Raw genomic sequence first — 21969 nt, forward strand, 5'->3', positions numbered from 1 at the left:
TGTTTTGTCCACTAAATGAGGCATTGGGGATTTTGCTTTACAGTTTTCATAGAGAACTTGCACTACTCAAAGATCCACAACAGGTCTGCAAGTATAAGGAAACAGACGAAATGTTTCAGTTCAATTACCTTCCTTCAGCATTGTTTTTAAAGGAATTCTTACAAGAAACTAGCTACAGTGAAATGTGGTTAGAGAAAGCTGTGGGAGTCAGTGGGCTAATTTTCGTGACATGCCAATGTTCTGGAGTGGAGCAAGCAACATTTAGAAAGATAAAGCAAAAAATGAGTTTATTAGAAGGTAGGCATCACGGTGGCATAACGGTTAGCACATCACTTAACAGTACCAATGATCACTGATTGAGGTTCAATTCCTGCTGCTGCCTGTATTTTCTCCCCACGATGGTGTGGGTCCCTGCCAGGTGCCCTGCTTTCCACCCACAGTTCAAAGATGTATGGGAGGGTCAGTGAGTTGTGGGCACAATATGTTGGCGCAGAAAGTCTGGTGCCTCTTGTGGGTTGTCCAGCACAATCTTTGCTGATTTGATTTTACACAAATGACGCATTTTACCATATGTACAATAGATTATTGGATTATGAGGACACACAGTCCTCTTTTATTGTCATTTAGTAATGCATGCATTAAGAAATGATACAATGTTCCTCCAGAATGATATCACAGAAACACAAGACAAACCAAGACTGAAAAATTGACAAAAAACACATAATTATAACATATAGTTACAAAAGTGCAAGCAATACCGTAATTTGATAAAGAACAGACCATGGGCACGGTAAAAAAAAGTCTCAAGGTCTCTCGAAAGTCCCATCATCTCACGCAGATGGTAGAAGGGAGAGAAACTCACTTCCTGCCATGAACCTCCAGCGCCGCAAACTTGCCAATGCAGCACCCTGGAAGCACCCGACCACAGCCAACACTTGAGTCCGTCCGAAAACTTCGAGTCTCCGACCAGCCCTCCAACACGGAGCACCGAGCACCATCTCTGCCGAGCTCTTCGACCCTGGCCCTGGCAAAAGACAATAGGCAAAGCTGAGGATTTGGGGCCTTCCCCTCCGGAGATTCTCGATCGCACAGTAGCAACAGCAGCGAAACAGGCATTTCAGAAGTTTCTCCAGATGTTCCTCTGTGCTTCTCACATCTGTCTCCATCAAATCAGGATTGTGCACGGTACCTATTTAACAAATACAATATCATTTCGGAGCAGCCCCGTGTGTTGCATTGTGCCGCCATCTTCTCCTCCCTCCTGTGCATGTGGTAAATAAAACTAATCTTTAATCTTCATTGTAAGTCTCATTATGTATTAATGAAATTCAGGGTCTTTGGACTAGTGAGAGTGAATGGACAGTATGAAGGTGAGGGAAGAGCTGATGGACTAGATGAAAATGATAAAAAAAAGTTCTTTGCACTATGTGAATGTGAGGGATTGTAATTAAACTAAAATTTGTTTGTTTGGGTAAGAGCAGTGACACATACACTGTCAGTTATGTGTTGTTAAAAGAGTGGAATAGGTACCAGGAATAGTCTTCACACCCCACAAGGAAAAGCTACATGGGTTCACATGTTGAGAGAATCAGAGCAGTGTGCAGAGCAGAAACAGGCCAGTGCAACCCACCTCACCCATATTGACTATGATGCCCATCTCTGCTCCACATTCTACCAGCTGCAGTCTCCTGTATCCCTGTTTGTCCACATTAGGCCTATGCATTTCCTACTCAAATGCCTGGCCAAGCACCTTTTAAACGTAATCGTATCTGCCTACAACACCGACTCTGGCAGCTCAGTCCAGGTATTCACCATCCCCTTAAACCTCGCAACACACATAAAATGCTGGAGGAACTCAGCAGGCCAGGCAGCATCTATGGAAAAAAGTACAGTCGACGTTTCAGGCTGTACAGTCGACTGTACTTTTTTCCACAGATGCTGCCTGGCCTGCTGAGTTCCTCCAGCATTTTGTGTGTGTTGTTCGGATTTCCAGCATCTGCAGATTTTCTCTTGTTTGTGCCCCCTTAAGCCTCCTTTACATTTCCTCCCTCTCAACTTACTGTAAACCTGTGTTCTGTAGTTTGAGAATCTCCAGTCCTGGGAAAAAAAGGTTCTATCTATACTATATATCTCCCTCAGCATTTTAACATCCCTGCCTTTCAAATGAATATAAATGTCCTTCAGTTTATTCTCCAACAACTTCCTCACCTCAGATGTTAGGATTACTAGTCTGTAGCTTCCAGGTTTACCCCTACTGCTTCGTGTTTGAACAAGGGGAAATGATTAGCTTTCCTCCAGTTTCCCCAATGTGCTCCAGTATTTCTATCAATTCCTTCCAAAAACAGACCCGCCCTGGAATATCTGTGTACCATCCCACAACCTCCACATCCGTATCCCTGGTGAATACCGATGAGAGGTATTGATTCAGAATCTTGTCTCTTATCTCTTGGCTCCATGTGTCGATTACCTCTCCAGTCCTTCAGGGAGCTCATTCCTTTCTTAGCTACTCCCTTGCTTCCAATATACTTATGAAGTTTTAGGATTCTCCTTAATTCTACATGCCAGTGTCATTTCTTGTCCCCTTGTTGTCCTTCTAATTTCTTTGTTAAGTTTTCTCCTGTATCCCCTGAAAACCTCAGGTGATTTATTTAAAAACAATTTCCTATATTTGTACTTCCCTCTTTTCCCTGATGGAAATTCAACACATCCCCAATGACTCTTACCAACCTTTACAGATGCGTCACAGAAGATATCCTTCCGGGTAGATCACAGCTTGGTAAGGCAACTTATAAGTCGTGATGAAGAGCCTCGGCTTGAGACCACACCTGGAGTATTGTGTGTAGTTTTGGTCTCCAAATTTGAGGAAGGACATTCTTGCTATTGAGGGAGTGCAGCGTAGGTTCACAAGGTTAATTCCCGGGATGGCGGAACTGTCATATGTCGAAAGACTGGAGCGACTGGGCTTGTATACACTGGAATTTAGAAGGATGAGAGGGGATCTGATTGAAACATATAAGATTACTAAGGGATTGGACAGGCTGGAGGCAGGAAGCATGTTCCCGCTGATGGGTGAGTCCAGAACCAGAGGCCACAGTTTAAGAATAAGGGGTAGGCCTTTTAGAACGGAGTTGAGGAAAAACTTTTTCACCCAGAGAGTGGTGCATATGCAGAATGCTCTGCCCCAGAAGGCAGTGGAGGCCAAGTCTCTGGATGCTTTCAAGAAAGATAGCCAAATCAAAGGTTATGGGGATAAGGCAGGAACTGGGTACTGATTGTGGATGATCAGCCATGATCACAGTGAATGGCGGTGCTGGTTAGACGGGCCGAATGGCCTACTCCTGCACCTATTGTCTATTGAAATATCAACTGTTTATTCATTTCCATAGATGCTGCCTGAGCTGCTGAGTTCCTCCAGCATTTTGTGCGTGTTTCCAGCCACTGCAGAAACTCTTGTGTTTTTGGTAAGGCAACTGCTCTGTCCAAGTCTGTGGGTAACAGCAGATAGCAACGATCGCAACCCAGGACATCACACAGAACCAGCCTCCCCACCATTCACCCTGTCCACACTTCCCATTGCTTCAGGAAAGGAGCCAACATAATCGAAGATCCATCCCACCCCTGGCATTCTCTCTTCTCTCCTGTTAGGCAGGCATCACGAAAGTTCAAGAGCGTGTGTCATTAGGCTCAAGGCCAGCTTCTATCCTGTTGTCATCACTCGAATGCTAAGATTATTATTTGATTACTTGCAATGTATTTCCTCTGTAATTGTGGTACTACTGTATATTCTACTTTATTTTGATTTTATTACTGAGGTACATCTGGACAGAATGATTTGTCTGTATTGCAAGGAAAGGTTTTCACTGTATCTCAGTACATGTGACGATAAAAAAACCAATATTAATACCAAGGATCATAAGCAACGGGAAGTAATGAATAGATCAGAGAGCCAATATTAATGTTCCTCTGCTGAAGGCTCACTGGTAGGGTTGCCAACTTTCTCACTCCCAAATAAGGGACAAAAGTAGCAGTCAAATACGGGACACTTGTGTTTACCCTGAGAAAGACTACCACATGACCATGAAGCCTTGCGCGGGCACCTGTGTGTGCATGCGTGTACGTGCTGATTTTTTTCTACAAATCGGTTTTGGCTTAATCTTCCCGATTCTGTTAAATGAAACTACACTGTACATACATTATTTCTACTTTATATAGGCTGTGTATTTATCATATAATTCCTGCTTTTACTATATGTTAGTGTTATTTTAGGTTTTATGTGTTATTTGGTATGATTTGGTAGGTTATCTTTTGGGTCTGGGAATGCTGAAAAATTTTTCCCATATAAATTGCTTCTTCGCTTTACACCATTTCGGCTTACAAACGGTTTCATAGAAATGCTCTACCATAGCGGGTGAAATACGGGACAAGGGCGGTCCCATAAACCAATTTAGCCCAATATATGGGATGTCCTGGCTAATACGGGACAGTTGGCAATCCTATTCACTGGACTAAACTATGCGTCACACACAGCCTTGATTGTGAACTTGATGCGCTAGGTTCTGTCCGCCAGATGTTGGAGCAGGAGATCTTCCGCTTCAGCGCACCCTCCCACCCTCTCCAAGCTCCCTATTGCCCCATTCCTACCATCTTGGTGGTACGCACTTCCTCAACAGCTGCTCGCACCTCTTCCTGGACAAGTTTGCATCTATTCCTGGCAAGGCTGCAGTCGATGGGTTGAAGGGAAGCTGCCGAGCCTCGCCCGCCCAGATTCCACTGTCCCTATCGGATCCCTGTGCCTCAGACGTTGAGTCAAACACCTCCACTGTGTCCTTGGCCTTCCATTTCCTGCCTGTCCAGACATGCCTGCTGACAAGACTTTGGCAAACAACTGTAGAGGTCAGCTCTGATATATAAAAATACTCATCAACCTGAAATGTTCACTGTTCCTCTCTCTCCCTCATGTTGCCCAACCTGTGAAAATTTACAGCAATTTTCATATTTTTAGCAACTGTATTATTTTTCTTTAAAAGGTGCAGTACTCTGTAACTTTTCAACCTGATACTCCTTCACAAAATATGCTACAGAAATATTTCACGGTCCTGTAGACACACTTCATCAACTCCCATTATAGCATCCTCTAGTGGTGACTCTGCATAATAGGCACATTACACTGAGGTACGTAGGGCAAACAGAGGAACATAAAAAAAAAGTATCTGCATGATTTAAAAATTGAGACAATCAAGTTCAGAATCAGGTTTAATATCACTGGTATAGGTAAGTAATATCAGGTTTAAATTCACTTTCTGAAATTTGTTGTTTTGCAACAGTACATTGCAATACATAATTTAAAAAAACTATAAATAATGACATGAAAAAAAGATAAGAAATTAAATTAAATATCTATTGCAAAAAGAGAGCAAAAAAAAACATTGTCAATTCAGAAATCTAATGGCAAATGCAGAGTCCTATGGCAAATGGTACACAGGACTCTGCAGAGAGTGGTGCGGACATCCCAGCGCATCTGTAGATGTGAACTTCCCACTATTCAGGACATTTACAAAGACGAGTGTGTAAAAAGGGCCTGAGGATCATCGGGGACTCGAGTCACCCCAACCACAAACTGTTCCAGCTGCTACCATCCGGGAAACGGTACCACAGCATAAAAGCCAGGACCAACAGGCTCCGGGACAGCTTCTTCCACCAGCCCATCAGACTGATTAATTCATAATCAGACTAATAATTGTATTTCTATGTTATATTGACTGTCCTGTTGTACATACTATTTATTATAAATTTCTATAAATTGCACATTGAACATTTAGACGGAGAGGTTACGTAAAGATTTTTACTCCTCATGTATATGAAGGATGTAAGTAATAAAGTCAATTCAATTCACCCTATGGACTCACTTTCAATGACTCCCCATCTCATGTTCTTGATACTTATTGCTTAGTTATTTATTATTATTATTTCCTTCTTTTTTATATTTGCACAGTTTGTTGTTCTTTTCACACAGGTTAAATGCCCAAGTTGGTGGTAGACCTGAGGAGAGCTAAGGTACCGGTGACCCCTGTCTCCATCCAGGGGGACAGTGTGGACATGGTGGAGGATTACAAATACCTGGGGATATGAATTGACAATAAACTGGACTGGTCAAAGAACACTGAGGCTGTCTACAAGAAGGGTCAGAGCTGTCTCTATTTCCTGAGGAGACTGAGGTCCTTTAACATCTGCCGGACGATGCTGAGGATATTCTATGAGTCTGTGGTGGCCAGTGTGATCATGTTTGCTGTTGTGTGCTGGGGCAGCAGGCTGAGGGTAGCAGACACCAACAGAATCAACAAACTCATTCGTAAGGCCAGTGATGTTGTGGGGATGGAACTGGACTCTCTCACGGTGGTGTCTGAAAAGAGGATGCTGTCCAAGTTGCATGCCGTCTTGGTCAATGTCTCCCATCCACTACATAATGTACTGGTTGGGCACAGGAGTACATTCAGCCAGAGACTCATTCCACCGAGATGCAGCACAGAGCGTCATAGGAAGTCATTCCTGCCTGTGGCCATCAAACTTTACATCACCTCCCTTGGAGGGTCAGACACCCTGAGCCAATAGGCTGGTCCTGGACTTAATTCCTGGCATAATTTACATATTACTATTTAACTATTTATGGTTCTATTACTATTTATTATTTATGGTGCAACTGTAACGAAAACCAATTTCCCCTGGGATCAAAAAACATAGAAACATAGAAACATAGAAAATAGGTGCAGGAGTAGGCCATTCGGCCCTTCAAGCCCGCACCGCCATTTATTATGATCATGGCTGATCATCCAACTCAGAACCCCGCCCCAGCCTTCCCTCCATACCCCCTGATCCCGTAGCCACAAGGGCCATATCTAACTCCCTCTTAAATATAGCCAATGAACTGGCCTCAACTGTTTCCTGTGGCAGAGAATTCCACAGATTCACCACTCTCTGTGTGAAGAAGTTTTTCCTAATCTCAGTTCTAAAAGGCTTCCCCTTTATCCTCAAACTGTGACCCCTCATTCTGGACTTCCCCAACATCGGGAACAATCTTCCTGCATCTAGCCTGTCCAATCCCTTTAGAATTTTATACGTTTCAATCAGATCCCACCTCAATCTTCTAAATTCCAACGAGTACAAGCCCAGTTCATCCAGTCTTTCTTCATATGAAAGTCCTGCTATCCCAGGAATCAATCTGGTGAACCTTCTTTGTACTCCCTCTATGGCAAGGATGTCTTTCCTCAGATTAGGGGACCAAAACTGCACACAATACTCCAGGTGTGGTCTCACCAAGGCCTTGTACAACTGCAGTAGTACCTCCCTGCTCCTGTACTCGAATCCTCTCGCTATAAATGCCAGCATACCATTTGCCTTTTTCACCGCCTGCTGTACCTGCATGCCCACTTTCAATGACTGGTGTATAATGACACCCAGGTCTCATTGCACCTCCCCTTTTCCTAATCGGCCATCATTCAGATAATAATCTGTTTTCCCATTTTTGCCACCAAAGTGGATAACTTCACATTTATCCACATTAAATTGCATCTGCCATGAAAGTATGACTATGACTATTTTCATTGATTCTATTATGGTTATCATTTTATTATGAATTTATTGATTATGCCCACAAGAAAATGAATCTCAGGGCTGTATATGGTGACATACATGCACATTGATAATAAATTTACTTTGAACTTTGATTTTACTGACATCGAGGGCAAGGTTGTTGTTGCGACACCAGCTGACCTTCCTCACTCCTGTACACCTCCTCGTCACCATCTGAAATTCTGCCAGCAACAGTTGTGTCATCAGCAAAATTATAGGTGGTGTTTGAGCTGCGCCTAGCCACACAGTCACGTGTATAGAGAGAGCAGAGCAGTGGGCTAAGAACGCATCCCTGAGATGTGCCATTGCTGATTGTCAGCAAGGAGGAGATGTTATTTCTGATCTGGATTCACTGTGGTTCCAGTTGCAGAAGGAGCGACGAAGGGTCTCAGCCTGAAATGTCGACTGTACCTTTTCCTATAGATGCTGCCTGGCCTGCTGCGTTCCACCAGCATTTTTTGTGTGTGTTGTCAGGTTTTAAAGCTTGTTTTTAGACAAGGTTTAACATCAGGTCTTAGGTCTTTAATTGATTCTATTATGGATATTATTCTATTATGGATTAAAAGTAAATGAATCAGATTCTTCTTTTTGATTATGAGATTGTTTTGAATGATGACATATGTTGTGAAATTTGCTAGATTAACAAATTTCACAACATAGTCATAGTCATAGTCATACTTTATTGATCCCGGGGGAAATTGGTTTTTGTTACAGTTGCACCATAAATAATTAAATAGTAATAAAACCATAAATAGTTAAATAGTAATATGTAAATTATGCCAGGAAATAAATCCAGGACCAGCCTATTGGCTCAGGATGTCTGACCCTCCAAGGGAGGAGTTGTAAAGTTTGATGTAAAGTAAACACATGCTGGTGATACTGAACCGGATTCTGATTCTGGTCTGATTCATTCCCAGTATCATCCTGTGGAGCTGGTTGACAGAAAGAAGAACCACTCGTGAGCTAGGCCTGAGAGAAAGCAGTGTGCTACAGTGACAATGCAGAAGACTACATAAGATTGTAGGGGAGACACACACACACACACACACACACACACACACACACACACTCTCTCTCTCTCTCTCTCTCTCTCTCTCCCTCTCTCTCTGCTCTGGATTTCCAGCATCTGCAGAATCTCTCGTGTTTATTGTTCGGAGAGCTGTTTATTGTTGAGAGAGAATCTTTTTGGATGTCAAGACACTGACGAAAGTTTTTATGGAACTCTGTTACACCCGAAGGAAGTTTTGCTGAAACCCAAAGAAGTGCGAAAAAAGGGAAAAACCAGAGTGTGTGAACTGTGTGAAGTATAAAAGTGGGTTGGGACAGATATCAAATTTATCTTGTGATCTCAGTCCCTTGTCTTTCTGGTTTCTTAAACATGTGGCTCTTGTGAAGTTTTAATTTGTCTGTTGAGAGAAACTGAAAAATGTTTCCATTTGCCAACAGTTCTCAGCCCTCACAGCCTTTAAAGGATTCATTAGCACCTTCCTAGATAGACTGCATACAGATTCATGTGGAACAGTCGACTACTTAACATTTGAATGAAAACTAACTATACATAATCTCCAAGTCATTGGCACAATAGATTCCGCAAATGCTGGACACCTTGACAAAACACAAAAAAAATGTTAGAGGAATTCAGCAGGTCAGGTAGCATCAATAGATGGCCATAGACGATCAGTGTTTCGGGCAGAGACCCTTCATAAGAAGTAGACAGGAAGGGGCAGAAACGTACTTGGTCACAGAGCCATTGAGATGATGGGCCTTACACTTGTATCTGCAAGATGATGATCTTGCCAAGCTACCCACACATCACACACTCTCCCTCAATGATATTATCAGACCCTTGCAAAAACAAACCACTTCCCATATCTTACAGGTCGTCTGTTGGCAAAGGAAGCCGTTGATAAATTTCACCAGTGCCACCAGTATGACAGCACTTCTCTTGATCAACTGAGAAAACGGGTGTTAGAAGATCAAGACCTAAGACCTGACACCATTCAGATTCATCCATCACATGTACATCAATAAATAGAAATTTATCATTTGCATTAACAACTAACAAAACCGAAGGATGTGCTGGGGGCAGCCCACGAGTGTGTGTCAAGATGGAACAACGCGACCAATGACTTTGTCCTGCTGACAGTTCATGAAACTACTTCTTGTATTTCTTCTTTCAAGTACGATTCTACTACTAAGCTGCGTGTGATTGGACCTGTGACTTACATTTCGATGGCGTGTCGTAGGGCTGATTGAGCAACCTGGCGCTTTGCTGTCTCTGAGGGTGTTTGATGAGGTTTGGAGCAGAGTGTTAGGCCTGGAGGCTTGATAGCCTGGGATTGGGTGTGGGCCCATGATCGACTCCATTGCTTCTCTCCAATTGAGGTGTCGAGCAAGGCAGAAGTCGACGAGGGCGGGGAGCGGAAGATGGGCGGAAGATGTGGTCTGCCTGTGTTTGACAGGCCTTCCTTTCTCTCTTGCTAGCTGCTGTCCGAGGATAGTTCAGGAGTCTTGGAATCCACTGCGCCAGTATTTATTCAGCAAGGCTGTGGACTCATTTTGGGAAATTTGAGGTTCATGTTGCACATCTTCCCGGATTCTGGTTACCTTTTTTTTTGCTGTTTTTAAGTGGTTTGGGGCGATTGATGCAGACTGGGAAACTCTGGCAAAGAATGGCCTCACAGTGTGCATTGGCTAGTGTTGCGGTGAGTTCAGAGAAGATTTACGAGGATGATCCCTGAAATGCATGGGCTAACATATGAGGAGCGTTTGTCGGCTCTTGGACTGTATTCATTAGAGTATAGAAGAATGAGAGGGGATCTCATAGAAACATTTTGAATGTTGAAAGGGTTGGACAGAGTAGATGTAGAAAGGCTGTTTCTCTTGGTGGGTGAGTCCAGGACAAGAGGCCACAGTCTTAGGATTAGAGGGTATCCGTTTAAAAAAGAGATGAGGAGAAATTTTTTTAGCCAGGGGGTCATGGATTTATGGAATTCGTTGCCACATACAGCTGTGGAGGCCCAATCATTGAGGGTGTTTAGGAAGGAGATTGATAGGTATCTAATTAGTCTGGGTTTCAAGGGATATGGGGAAAAAGCCAGAAACTGGAACTAGATGGGAGAATAGTTTAGCTCATGGTGGAGTGGCGGAGCAGACTCAATGGGTCGAATGGCCTACTTCTGCTCCTTTGTCTTGTGATCTTGTGAACTGAACTAAACTGAATACGACTGGTTTGATGTTTGATACTCTATGTGGTCTGCACTTACTTCTTGCCGTTTGCACAATATGTTCTGTTATTTTGCACGTTGCCTGTTTGATGTTTCATTGAACGGGTTCCCTGGTGTTTCTTTGTCTCATGGCTACCTGTGAGAGAACGAATCTCAGAGTTGTATTCTGTAAACATACTTGGATAATAAATGGTTGAACCTTTATTGCCACGCATTCCACCGCCAATAAAGCATGCCCACAATGCTCTACCAGGCATGTCCACCATGTCTACCAGGTGGCAGTGATCCTATCCCAACTATGTATACTTCAGAGGGCTGGCCCTCAAGACAAAGGGGGTAAAAACTACCAACACTGTCTCCACAAAATCCTCCCGATTCACTGAAGGGTTAAGCCAACAAACATCAGCATCCTGTTTCAGGCTGAAATTCACAAAGTTGAGGCCCTAGCTATACTCAGTTGGCTACACTGGACAGGCTACCTCATCCCCATGTCCAAAACAAGACTTAGAGAACAGACATGAAGCTCGTTCAGGGGAAGAGACTACCAGGCAAACAGAGGAAGAGATACAGAGATGTGTTCAAAGCCTCCTTGGAGAAATGCAACACCCCCACTGACTCCCGAGACCGTCTGACCCATTTTGCCAAAATAAAAACCCGAGATTGGGTAAAATACATCTACAGAAAGCTAAGAGAGATGGACGTTTGGCTTTAGCTAACTTTAGATTCTATTATTGGGCAATTAATATTCGACACATTAAATTTTGGTTACTTGATCAAGATACACTATCCATTCCTAAATGGGTAGTATTGGAATTACAATCTGCTCAAGGTTATGCACTTGGCTCCATTTTAGGTTCTTCTCTCCTTTTGATTTGAAACGACACAAACAGGTTTGTAACCCAATAGTTAAATATACCTTACGTATTTGGTTTCAATTCAGAAAATTTTTCGATCTTAATCAATTTGGGCTTGCGATTCCTATTTTAGGCAACATATTCTTTCCTCCCTCTTCCACGGACCGTGCCTTTCATATTTGGAAGACTAATGGTATTTCACGGTTTTTGGATTTATTTTTAGATGGTTCCCTTATGTCTTTTGAACAATTATCTAACAAATATAACTTACCAAGATTACATTTTTTTAGATATCTCCAAGTTAGAAATTTCCTAAGTACTCTCTTCCTTTCCGACGTTACCTCCTACATATATTTTAGATACTATAATTAACCTTAATCCATGTCAGAAAGGTGTAACGGCTATTATTTATAATACTATCATGAAACTTAGGAAAGCTCCATTCGATAAGATTAGGTCAGATTGGGAAAAGGAATTGGGCTTTATTATTTCGGCGGATGACTGGACGGATATTTTACAACTAGTCAATACTTCCTCTATCTGTTCTAAACACTCCCTAATTCAATTTAAAGTTGTCCATAGAGCACATATGTCTAAAGATAAATTAGCTCGTTTTTATTCTCATATTAACCCTCCTTGTGACAAATGTCATGGGGAGATAGCTTCCTTAACTCATATGTTTTGGTCCTGTCCTACTCTGGAAACTTTTTGGAAAGACATTTTTAATATTATTTCAAACGTATTGAATATAGATATTTCCCCCCATCCTATTACTGCTATCTTTGGATTACCTAAAATTTCCAGTAATCTTTCCCCTTCAGCCCATAGGTTGATTGCATTTCTTACTTTAATGGCGAAAAGATGTATTTTAGAACATTGGAAGGAGATTAATGCTCCAACTACGTTCTTTTGGTTTTCCCAGACGATACTATATTTGAATTTGGAGAAAATTAGAAGTAATCTTTATGATTCTTCAGTTAAATTTGAACAGACCTGGAGATCTTTTATTCAACATTTTCATTTAATGTGATTCTTTTTCTCTCTCTCTCTGTCCATATTTACATTCCCTTCTTGTTTTTTAACTGTTTTTAATGGAGGTCGGGTTGGAGGACGTGATTGTTTTAAGTTGTTTAACTCTACTTGATACCTAGTTAGCCCATTGCTTTGCTTTGCTTTTTAGATTAGTTGCACGATGGGGTTTTTTTTGGGGTTTTTTTTTGTTTTTTTTTCCTTTTCCTTATTGACATGTATGAAGGTTAGTATACTGTTATATTACCTTGTTATTTTATATCTAAACTGCACTGTTTGTACTAACTTCTTTTTGTGTATTAATATCTCTTGTAAAGTTATATTGCAACAGTGTATCAGTGCCTATATGGTTTACCTTTTGTGTACTAATTCAATAAAAAGATTTAAAAAGAAAAGACCGTCTGACCCATGACCATTTGAAGAGGAGAAGCATTTGTTTCTGGGAATCTGAAGGACATGCATCGTGAGCAAGGAGAGGCCATGTTGCCGTGGTAGATTGAGCACGCCATCCCAAAAACTGCTCATCCACCTGTGCCACTGGGCGACTCCTTTCTCAGGCGTGGAGGAGGCTGCCACACTCTCATCTTCTGCTACCCCACACCCCCACAAAAACAAACCGAATGCTAGTCGTCCATGATCGCAAGAGGTCTCTTGTGAAGAAAGAAGCAAAATGTACAGAAAGGTCATCTCAAGTCTATTACTCGTGGAATGTCTTGGAAAGAAAGACCGAGGGACATGCTGACAAATGCAAATTTTGTAAGGAAATGTAGTGGTTTAGTATGTGGAGTGAATAGTGGCATGTGAATGCCCTCCATTGTATACTTGCAAATTTTATGAACAAAACATGTTTTGGGAGTTAAAGGCTCAGAAGCTGAAACAGTTCGGCAGGGCAGATCTCTTTCGGGCGATGCTATTCTGTAGTAGGTAATATTGTTTAATTGGATCATGGAGTAGAGATGAACAGTGAAAAGCAATAACAAGACCCAGCATTTTCCTTTGCTGTGTTATCTGCTCCATCTCTGATGTTGAAATACTTATTGTTATGACTGTAAAAATTGCTTTGCATTTCAATAACATGCGCACAGCTTTGAAAGCTGGGGAATGCAGTGGCAGTGGTGGTCACAGACAAGCCTCCCCCACTGCCTCGGCTTCATTTCGTGGCTGCCTGCGGGAGAATGAATCTCAGAGTGGCATTCTATGTATCACCACCACCACCGTTAGGGCTTTGTTCCCTGCACGAGCAGTTCCCTGATGCCATTTGTTTTGGGTTGTGCCGGAAGGTCGGTCCTGTTCTTGGCTCTTCATGTTCGTTTAGAACATAGAACATAGAATATTAAGGCACATTACAGGCCCTTCGGCCCACAATGTTGTGCCGACCCTTAAACCCTGCCTCCCATATAACACTCCCACCTTAAATTCCTCCATATACCTGTCTAGTAGTCTCTTAAACTTCACTAGTGTATCTGCCTCCACCACTGACTCAGGCAGTGCATTCCACGCACCAACCACTCTCTGAGTGAAAAACTTTCCTCTAATATCCCCCTTGAACTTCCCACCCCTTACCTTAAAGCCATGTCCTCTTGTATTGAGCAGTGGTGCCCTGGGGAAGAGGCACTGGCTATCCACTCTATCTATTCCTCTTAATATCTTGTACACCTCTATCATGTCTCCTCTCATCCTCCTTCTCTCCAAAGAGTAAAGCCCTAGCTCCCTTAATCTCTGATCATAATCCATATGATCAGAGATTGTTTCAGCGGCCGGGGCTTGTTTCAGCGGCCGGGGATAGGTCGAAGGCGCTCGGCAGAGGATGGCGCTCGGGAGGCTGTATCAGAGGGGCTGGTTGGAGGTTCGAAGTTTTCAGACGGATGGGCTCAGTGTCGGCTGTGGTCGGCTGCTTCCAAGGCATCGGCAAGTTGACAGTGCCTGGAGGTTTATGGCAGGGAGTTTCTCCCCTTCACCACCTGCTATCGGGGACTCGGGAGTCGATCGACACGGGGACATTTGAGACTTTATTTACCATGCCCATGGTTTGTTCTTCATCAAAATATGGTATTGCTTTGCACTGCTGTAACTATATGTTATAATTATGTGGTTCTGTCAGTGTTAGTCTTTGGTTTGTCCTGTTTTCTGTGATATCACTCTGGAGAAACATTGTATCATTTCTTAATGCATGTATGCATTTCTAAATGACAATAAAAGGGGACTGAGTGTTCTCATAATCTAATACTCTCTAAACCAGGCAGCTCCTGGTAAATCTCCTCTGTACCCTTTCCAATGCTTCCACATCCTCCCTATAGTGAGGCGACCAGAACTGGACAGAGTACTCCAAGTGTGGCCTAACCAGTTTTATAGAGCTGCATCATACCTCGCGACTCTATCCCTCGACTTATGAAAGCTAACACCCCATAAGCTTTCTTAACTACCTTATCTACCTGTAAGGTTTATGAGGTGAAGGTTTGTTGGCAAGTGGTTGTCCAGTATTATTCACACTAAATAAGGTGCAGCTGTGCTGATTTCTTAACTGCCCAGAGCTGTTCGCACTGTCTCACTGGGCCATTTACAATCACTGGACCAAAAGGCCATTCTGCCCATTCATTCTGCTCCACCATTCAAACATGACTGAATTTGTTCATCAGTCCCTTTCTCCCACCTTCTCCCTGTAATCCTTAATCCCCTTACCAATCACGAGTCCATCAATCCCTGCCTTAAATACACCTAATGACATGGCCTCCTCAATTCTCAGTGGCAACAGATTCACCACACACTAGATAAAGAAATTCCTCCTCATCTCAGTTTGGATTTGGATCCTAATCTCATTGCTGCAAACTCTAAAGACCGCAGACGGTGAGTCCAGCAGATTTCCTCCTCTTCAGGACATTTGTGAACTGGATGGACTTGTGCAACAATTTAGTAACTTCATAGTCTTTTTCTTCTTGTTTTGGTATCTGCACTGCAGTTGTGCGGACGTTGACCTGGCAGAATCAGGGTCCGGTTTATTATCACTGTCATATGCTGTGAAATGTGTTACTTTACTACAAGTTAAAGACAAATAGTAACAAAGATGAATAATATGATAGTGTTCACGGACCAGAAGAGTGGTATGTGGGATTCTCAGATTCTGCTACTGAAAGAACAGACAGTATGTAGGTGGATGGCTTGGGAGGTTATGTATGAAGTTACTTATTTACTAACTTTTTAGTATGGAAGCAGGTTCCAGTTCTGGTAAGAAGGCAAGGTTTCAATTGCAGTGGCTTCTATTGGGGTCAACAAAAGGTACTGTTGTCCTTTTTAAACATAGTTTTTTTTATGATCGCAAGATCCTGCTGGACATTAAGAACGTGAAGTACTGCAGTCTACCTGTGGTAAACCTGTTGTAACTGGGTTGCCTGTCTGGACATGTCTGGACACACCCCTCTGCTGACTGCTCCTGTGGCTCCTCCCACAGACTCCTGAATAAAGGCGATTGTGTCACTGCTCCTCCCTCAGTCCGGGACAGATACTCAGCATGGCCGTTGGTCCATTTACTGTTAATAAAAGCCTTTCAGTATTTACTCTACTTCCAGTCTTTCGGAGTAATTGATAGTGCATCACTACCCTATCAGGGAGTAGCTCGTTTGGTGGAGGCAATAAAGGAGCTGTGCGTCGTGCTGCTGCCTGCGTTAAAGGAGGCATACAGTCTAATAGCTGTGGAACTTCAACTTAGTTTTCAACTCAAAATGATTCAAGTTTAATTGTCATTCATCCAGACATGAATAGCCATGAATATAGTGAAACGAGACAACATTGCTCCAGGGCCAGGGTGCAAAACGCAGTACCAACAGTCACACAGCACCAAACACTCACAACATAGTGAGCACATAAAGATATCAGTAAGATACAGCCACACAAAAAGGAAGTAGTCCAGTCCTGAGCCATGAACGCTTCAGTCCTCCACTATATAGCTTGTCTTCTGCTGAGCGAACAATGGACTCCACCACCTCTCTCTTGGCGGATGTAGAAAGGCAACACTGACTGCCTTGGTTGCTTTTCTTGTGATCACAAGACCCTTTCGGACATTGTTAATGTGGAATGCTGCAAGTTCAATTCACTGATTTATTGACGGAGAGCAGGGGAGGATGGTGGGGGGGGGGGAACAGCGTGACCTCAGTCGTAGCAAGGACCAGGCCACAAGCCGCGGTGTCACCTGTTCCATTTGGCAGAAGACAAGCCGTACGGTGGTTGACTGCAGGTTTCTGAGGCATTCATTTACTCAGGGTCTGGACTATATATATATATTTTTTGTGTGGTTGTATTTTACTGATGTTTTATAAGTGCTTGCTATCTTATATGTGTGATGACTGGGCCTCAAGCTGCAGAGTCACCTGTTTACAGCCGCCAGGAGAGGCATTGGAGCCGGTGCATTCCACTAGGGGGCAGTGTGGCATGGCTGGACGCAGTTCTAACGACAGGATTTAAAATCTTTGTAACACTAATACTAATTCTGCAAATTAAACATGATGTAGCTTTCCTTCAGGTGAGTGGAGAGTCTTCTAACACAGAGACGCTCAGCTAGACAAGAAGCATCTGTGGAAAGAGAGACAGAGTTAATTTTTGAGGTCAAGAAGCCCCCATTGGAACTTACAAAAATAGAAAAAAACATTTGATATTCAGTATCCCTTTTATCATTCTGATTTCTGTAGTTAAGACTTCTGTTTTGTAGGTGGTGTGTAACTTGTGGTGTGAATCAATTACCATTGCAGTTTCTTTCTGGCCTGCTCTCAATAGCCATGATGCGGAACTGTTCTTCCGCCGTCTCCGTCTCCGAGCCTACTTCTTCGGCAAGACTCTTCCACCCCCACCGATGACCCCTTCTCCCGTCTTCAACCCTCCTCCTCTTCATGGACACCCCGCTCTGGTCTTCTGCCTGCTCTGGATCTCTTTATTGCCAACTGCCGATGTGACATCAACCGTCTTGACTTCACCACACCTTGTTCCCATTCCAACCTCACTTCTTCCGAACACTCTGCTCTCCACTCCCTCTGCACTAATCCTAACCTTACTATTAAACCCGCCGATAAGGGGGGTGCTGTTGTAGTCTGGGGTACTTACCCCTCGATCGTGACCCCACTATGGAGCACCAGGCCATTGTCTCCCACACCATCACCGACTTTATCCGCTCAGGGGATCTCCCATCCACTGCTACCAACCTTATAGTTCTCACACCTCACACTTCCCATTTCTACCTCCTACCCAAGATCCACAAGCCTGCATGTTCTGGCAGACCTATTGTCTCAGCTTGCTCCTGCCCCACTGAACTCGTTTCTGCATACCTCGACACGGTTTTATCCCCCCTTGTTCAACCCCTTCCTACCTATGTTCATGACACTTCTTAAGCTCTTAAACTTTTCGATGATTTTAAGTTCCCTGGCCCCCACCGCTTTATTTTCACCATGGATGTCCAGTCCCTATATACTTCCATCCCCCATCAGGAAGGTCTCAAAGCTCTCCGCTTCTTTTTGGATTCCAGACCTAACCAGCTCCCCTCCACCACCACTCTGCTCCGTCTAGCGGAATTAGTCCTTACTCTTAATAATTTCTCCTTTGGCTCCTCCCACTTTCTCCAAACTAAAGGTGTAGCTATGGGCACCCGTATGGGTCCTAGCTATGCCTGCCTTTTTGTTGGCTTTGTGGAACAATCTATATTCCATGCCTATTCTGGTATCTGTCCCCCACTTTTCCTTTGCTACATTGACGACTGCATTGGCGCTGCTTCCTGCACGCATGCTGAGCTCGTTGACTTTATTAACTTTGCCTCCAACTTTCACCCTGCCCTCAAGTTTACCTGGTCCATTTCCGACACCTCCCTCCCCTTTCTAGATCTTTCTGTCTCTATCTCTGGAGACAGCTTACCTACTGATGTCTACTATAAGTCTACTGACTCTCACAGCTATCTGGACTATTTCTCTTCTCACGCTGTCTCTTGCAAAAATGCCATCCCCTTCTCGCAATTCCTCCATCTCCGCCGCATCTGCTCTCAGGATGAGGCTTTTCATTCTAGGACGAGGGAGATGTCCTCCTTTTTTAAAGAAAGGGGCTTCCTTTCCTCCACCATCAACTCTGCTCTCAAACACATCTCCCCCATTTCACGCACATCTGCTCTCACTCCATCCTCCCGCCACCCCACTAGGAATAGGGTTCCCCTTGTCCTCACCTACCACTCCACCAGCCTCCGGGTCCAACATATTATTCTCTGTAACTTCCGCCACCGCCAACGGGATCCCACCACTAAGCACATCTTTCCCTCCCCCCCGCTTTCCGCAGGGATCGCTCCCTACGCAACTCCCTTGTCCATTCGTCCCCCCCATCCCTCCCCACTGATCTCCCTCCTGGCACTTATCCTTGTAAGCGGAACAAGTGTTACACATGCCCTTACACTTCCTCCCTTACCACCATTCAGGGCCCCAGACAGTCCTTCCAGGTGAGGCGACACTTCACCTGTGAGTCGGCTGGGTGATATACTGCGTCCGGTTCTCCTGATGTGGCCTTCTATATATTGGCGAGACCTGACACAGACTGGGAGATCGTTTTGCTGAACACCTACGCTCTGTCCGCCAGAGAAAGCAGGATCTCCCAGTGGCCACACATTTTAATTGCACATCCCATTCCCATTCTGACATGTCTATGCACGGCCTCCTCTACTGTAAAGTTGAAGCTACACTTAGGTTGGAGGAACAACACCTTATATTCCCTCTGGGTAGCCTTCAACCTGGTGGCATGAACGTTGACTTCTCTAACTTCCGCTAATGCCCCACCTCCCCCTCGTACCCCATCCGTTATTTATTTATATACACACATTCTTTCTCTCTCTCCTTTTTTCTCCCTCTGTCCCTCTCACTATACCCCTTGCCCATCCTCTGGGTTCCCCCCCACCCCTTTTCCTTCTCCCTGGGCCTCCTGTCCCATGATCCTCTCTTATCCCTTTTGCCAATCACCTGTCCAGCTCTTGGCTCCATCCCTCCCCCTCCTGTCTTCTCCTATCAGTTTGGATCTCCCCCTCCCCCTCCCACTTTCAAATCTCTTACTAACTCTTCCTTCAGTTAGTCCTGACGAAGGGTCTCGGCCCGAAACGTCGACTGTACCTCTTCCTAGAGATGCTGCCTGGCCTGCTGCGTTCACCAGCAACTTTGATGTATGTTGCTAGTATTAATGTGGCTGGTTCTGCTAAGTGTCTCATCAAAGCTGAGCACCCCAGGATATAGGTGCTGTGAAATTCAGTGTTGAATGTAAAGTGGATTTCACAGTTTACTGACAAAATGTGTGACTGATCTCTGAAGCCTTCATCCTTTCATCCAGCTCCATACTCTGATTTGCATTGGAAATTAGTTTTAATTCCTAGTTTGGCAGTGGTAGAGTTGCTTTCCTTTGGTGGCATCGTTCTCTGTGTACAAGATCTGGGAAAATAGGTAATAGAAACAGAGAAGCCTGGAGCATTTCAACAGGAATGTAAATAACTCTGAGTTGGAGGTGAACGTCCACAGCATTGGTTTTGTTCTGGAAATGACCTAATTACCATGCAACGCAAGAAAATCACTGAGACCTACACTGATAATTGGAATCAGTGCCTGAGGCAGATCTCGGGGATTTTAGTTTCAGTCGAGATGAACTATCTGAAAAATATTTTAAAATCTTCCGGTCTTTCTGCAGCATACCCTTCATATTTTTTTAAATGAGCTGAGCTGTTGAGAGTAAAAAACGTGCAAGAACGTGTGAGGCAGCCAACGTAGCCCTTACAGGATCTCTGTGTTACCCTCATACCTCTGCTTCGCCAGGGCGAAACCAGTGAAACAGGTGTGTGAAGGAGAAAGGGAGGATATGTTTATGTTTTTTAGCAAGTCATGATACGCTTCAACATCCGGACCAATATGTGGGTGAAGAGATACTTGTTATCAGTCCCTTTATGCAAATGATGTTTCGATACAGGCCAACCTCAAACGACAGCACAGGCATGAAGATATACCCAGCCAACTCCCATTCCTATCCATTTGCCCTTTCCTCCTTCCTCCCTCTCCACAGTTATAGGTTTTCAACTGAGTTGGGAGGCCAATTCAACACAAAACTGACCCTAATTTCAGTCTACCTGTACACAACTTCGGCAATGAAAACCAGAGGGAGCTGATGACTTAGAGGGAAATAGACAGATTCAGCCCACCTGACTAAGCAAACCCCTCCCCATCCTCCTCAAAAAATACTGGAAATACACAGAGAGTGATGCAACAGCCACGAGAACTGACATAGTCATAGTTTTGGATGTGTAGTAATACATTGCATTTGCTTATATGACTCTCGCGGCAATGCTCTGGGAATCGGTACATGTCGAAATATTATGATAATAACTTAGGATGAAGTCGATACCTTCAGGAAGAAGGTAGCTTGGGAAAAACAAAGTAACTGTCAACAAAGAACTGAAAGCTCTTAGTAACCACAGTGGAATGTTGGCAATCACCTGTTATTCTCTGCCGCAGAAGAAACAGATAAAAATGAACCATTGAGTACATAACAAGATAGGTTAGCTGTGATATTATTGTTTCTGTCATGTACACATGCTGGCTTTTGTTGGGAACAACGTTTAAAGAATTTGAGGGGAGGGGGAGAATCGGGGAGAGGGGGAGGAGAGGGTAGGGGTAAACTTCGCTTTTTTGGAGATCTCATAACAAAGAACTAGAGCCTTTCTTTTAGGAGTGAATTAGGATGAGAGGCGACTTGATGGAGATGTACAGGACCTTTATGAACAGCTTCTTCCCCTCCACCACCCGATCTCTGAACGGGCAATGAACCAACCCATGAACACTACCTCACTATCTTGTTTGCTCTCTTTTAGCGTTACTTATTTAATTAAATTATATACATATATTTCATATTGTAATTTAAAGTTTAGTAAAATGCATTGCACTGTACCGCTGCCACAAAACAACAAATTTCACAACGTTGAATTGTTAATTTATTGGGATACTGTACAGATTAGGCCCTTCGAGACGCGTTGCCCCACAACACCACCCCCCCGCCCGCGATTTCATCCAAGCCCAATCACGGGACAATTTACAATGACCAATTAACCCTCTAAACAGACTATGGGAGGAAACCAGAGCATCTGGAGGAAACCCACATGGTCACGGGGAAACATACAAATTGCTTGAACCTGGGTTGCTGGCACTGTAAGGCGTTGTGCTAATCACTATACTACCTCAGTGATATAA

The 21969-nt window shown here is 43.7% G+C and overlaps 1 long non-coding RNA gene across 1 annotated transcript; it reads right to left on the reverse strand.

Moving 5' to 3' along the window:
• Nucleotides 1-665: 665 nt before the first annotated feature.
• Nucleotides 666-5035, reverse strand: LOC134336821 (uncharacterized). Its single transcript, XR_010015894.1, has 3 exons — nucleotides 4642-5035; nucleotides 2728-2972; nucleotides 666-1189 (listed from the first exon to the last, which is right to left on the reverse strand). It is a non-coding gene; the product is annotated as an uncharacterized LOC134336821 (long non-coding RNA).
• Nucleotides 5036-21969: the final 16934 nt, after the last annotated feature.

Source organism: Mobula hypostoma, chromosome 23, assembly GCF_963921235.1.
Source record: "Mobula hypostoma chromosome 23, sMobHyp1.1, whole genome shotgun sequence".
Taxonomy (NCBI): Eukaryota; Metazoa; Chordata; class Chondrichthyes; order Myliobatiformes; family Myliobatidae; genus Mobula; species Mobula hypostoma.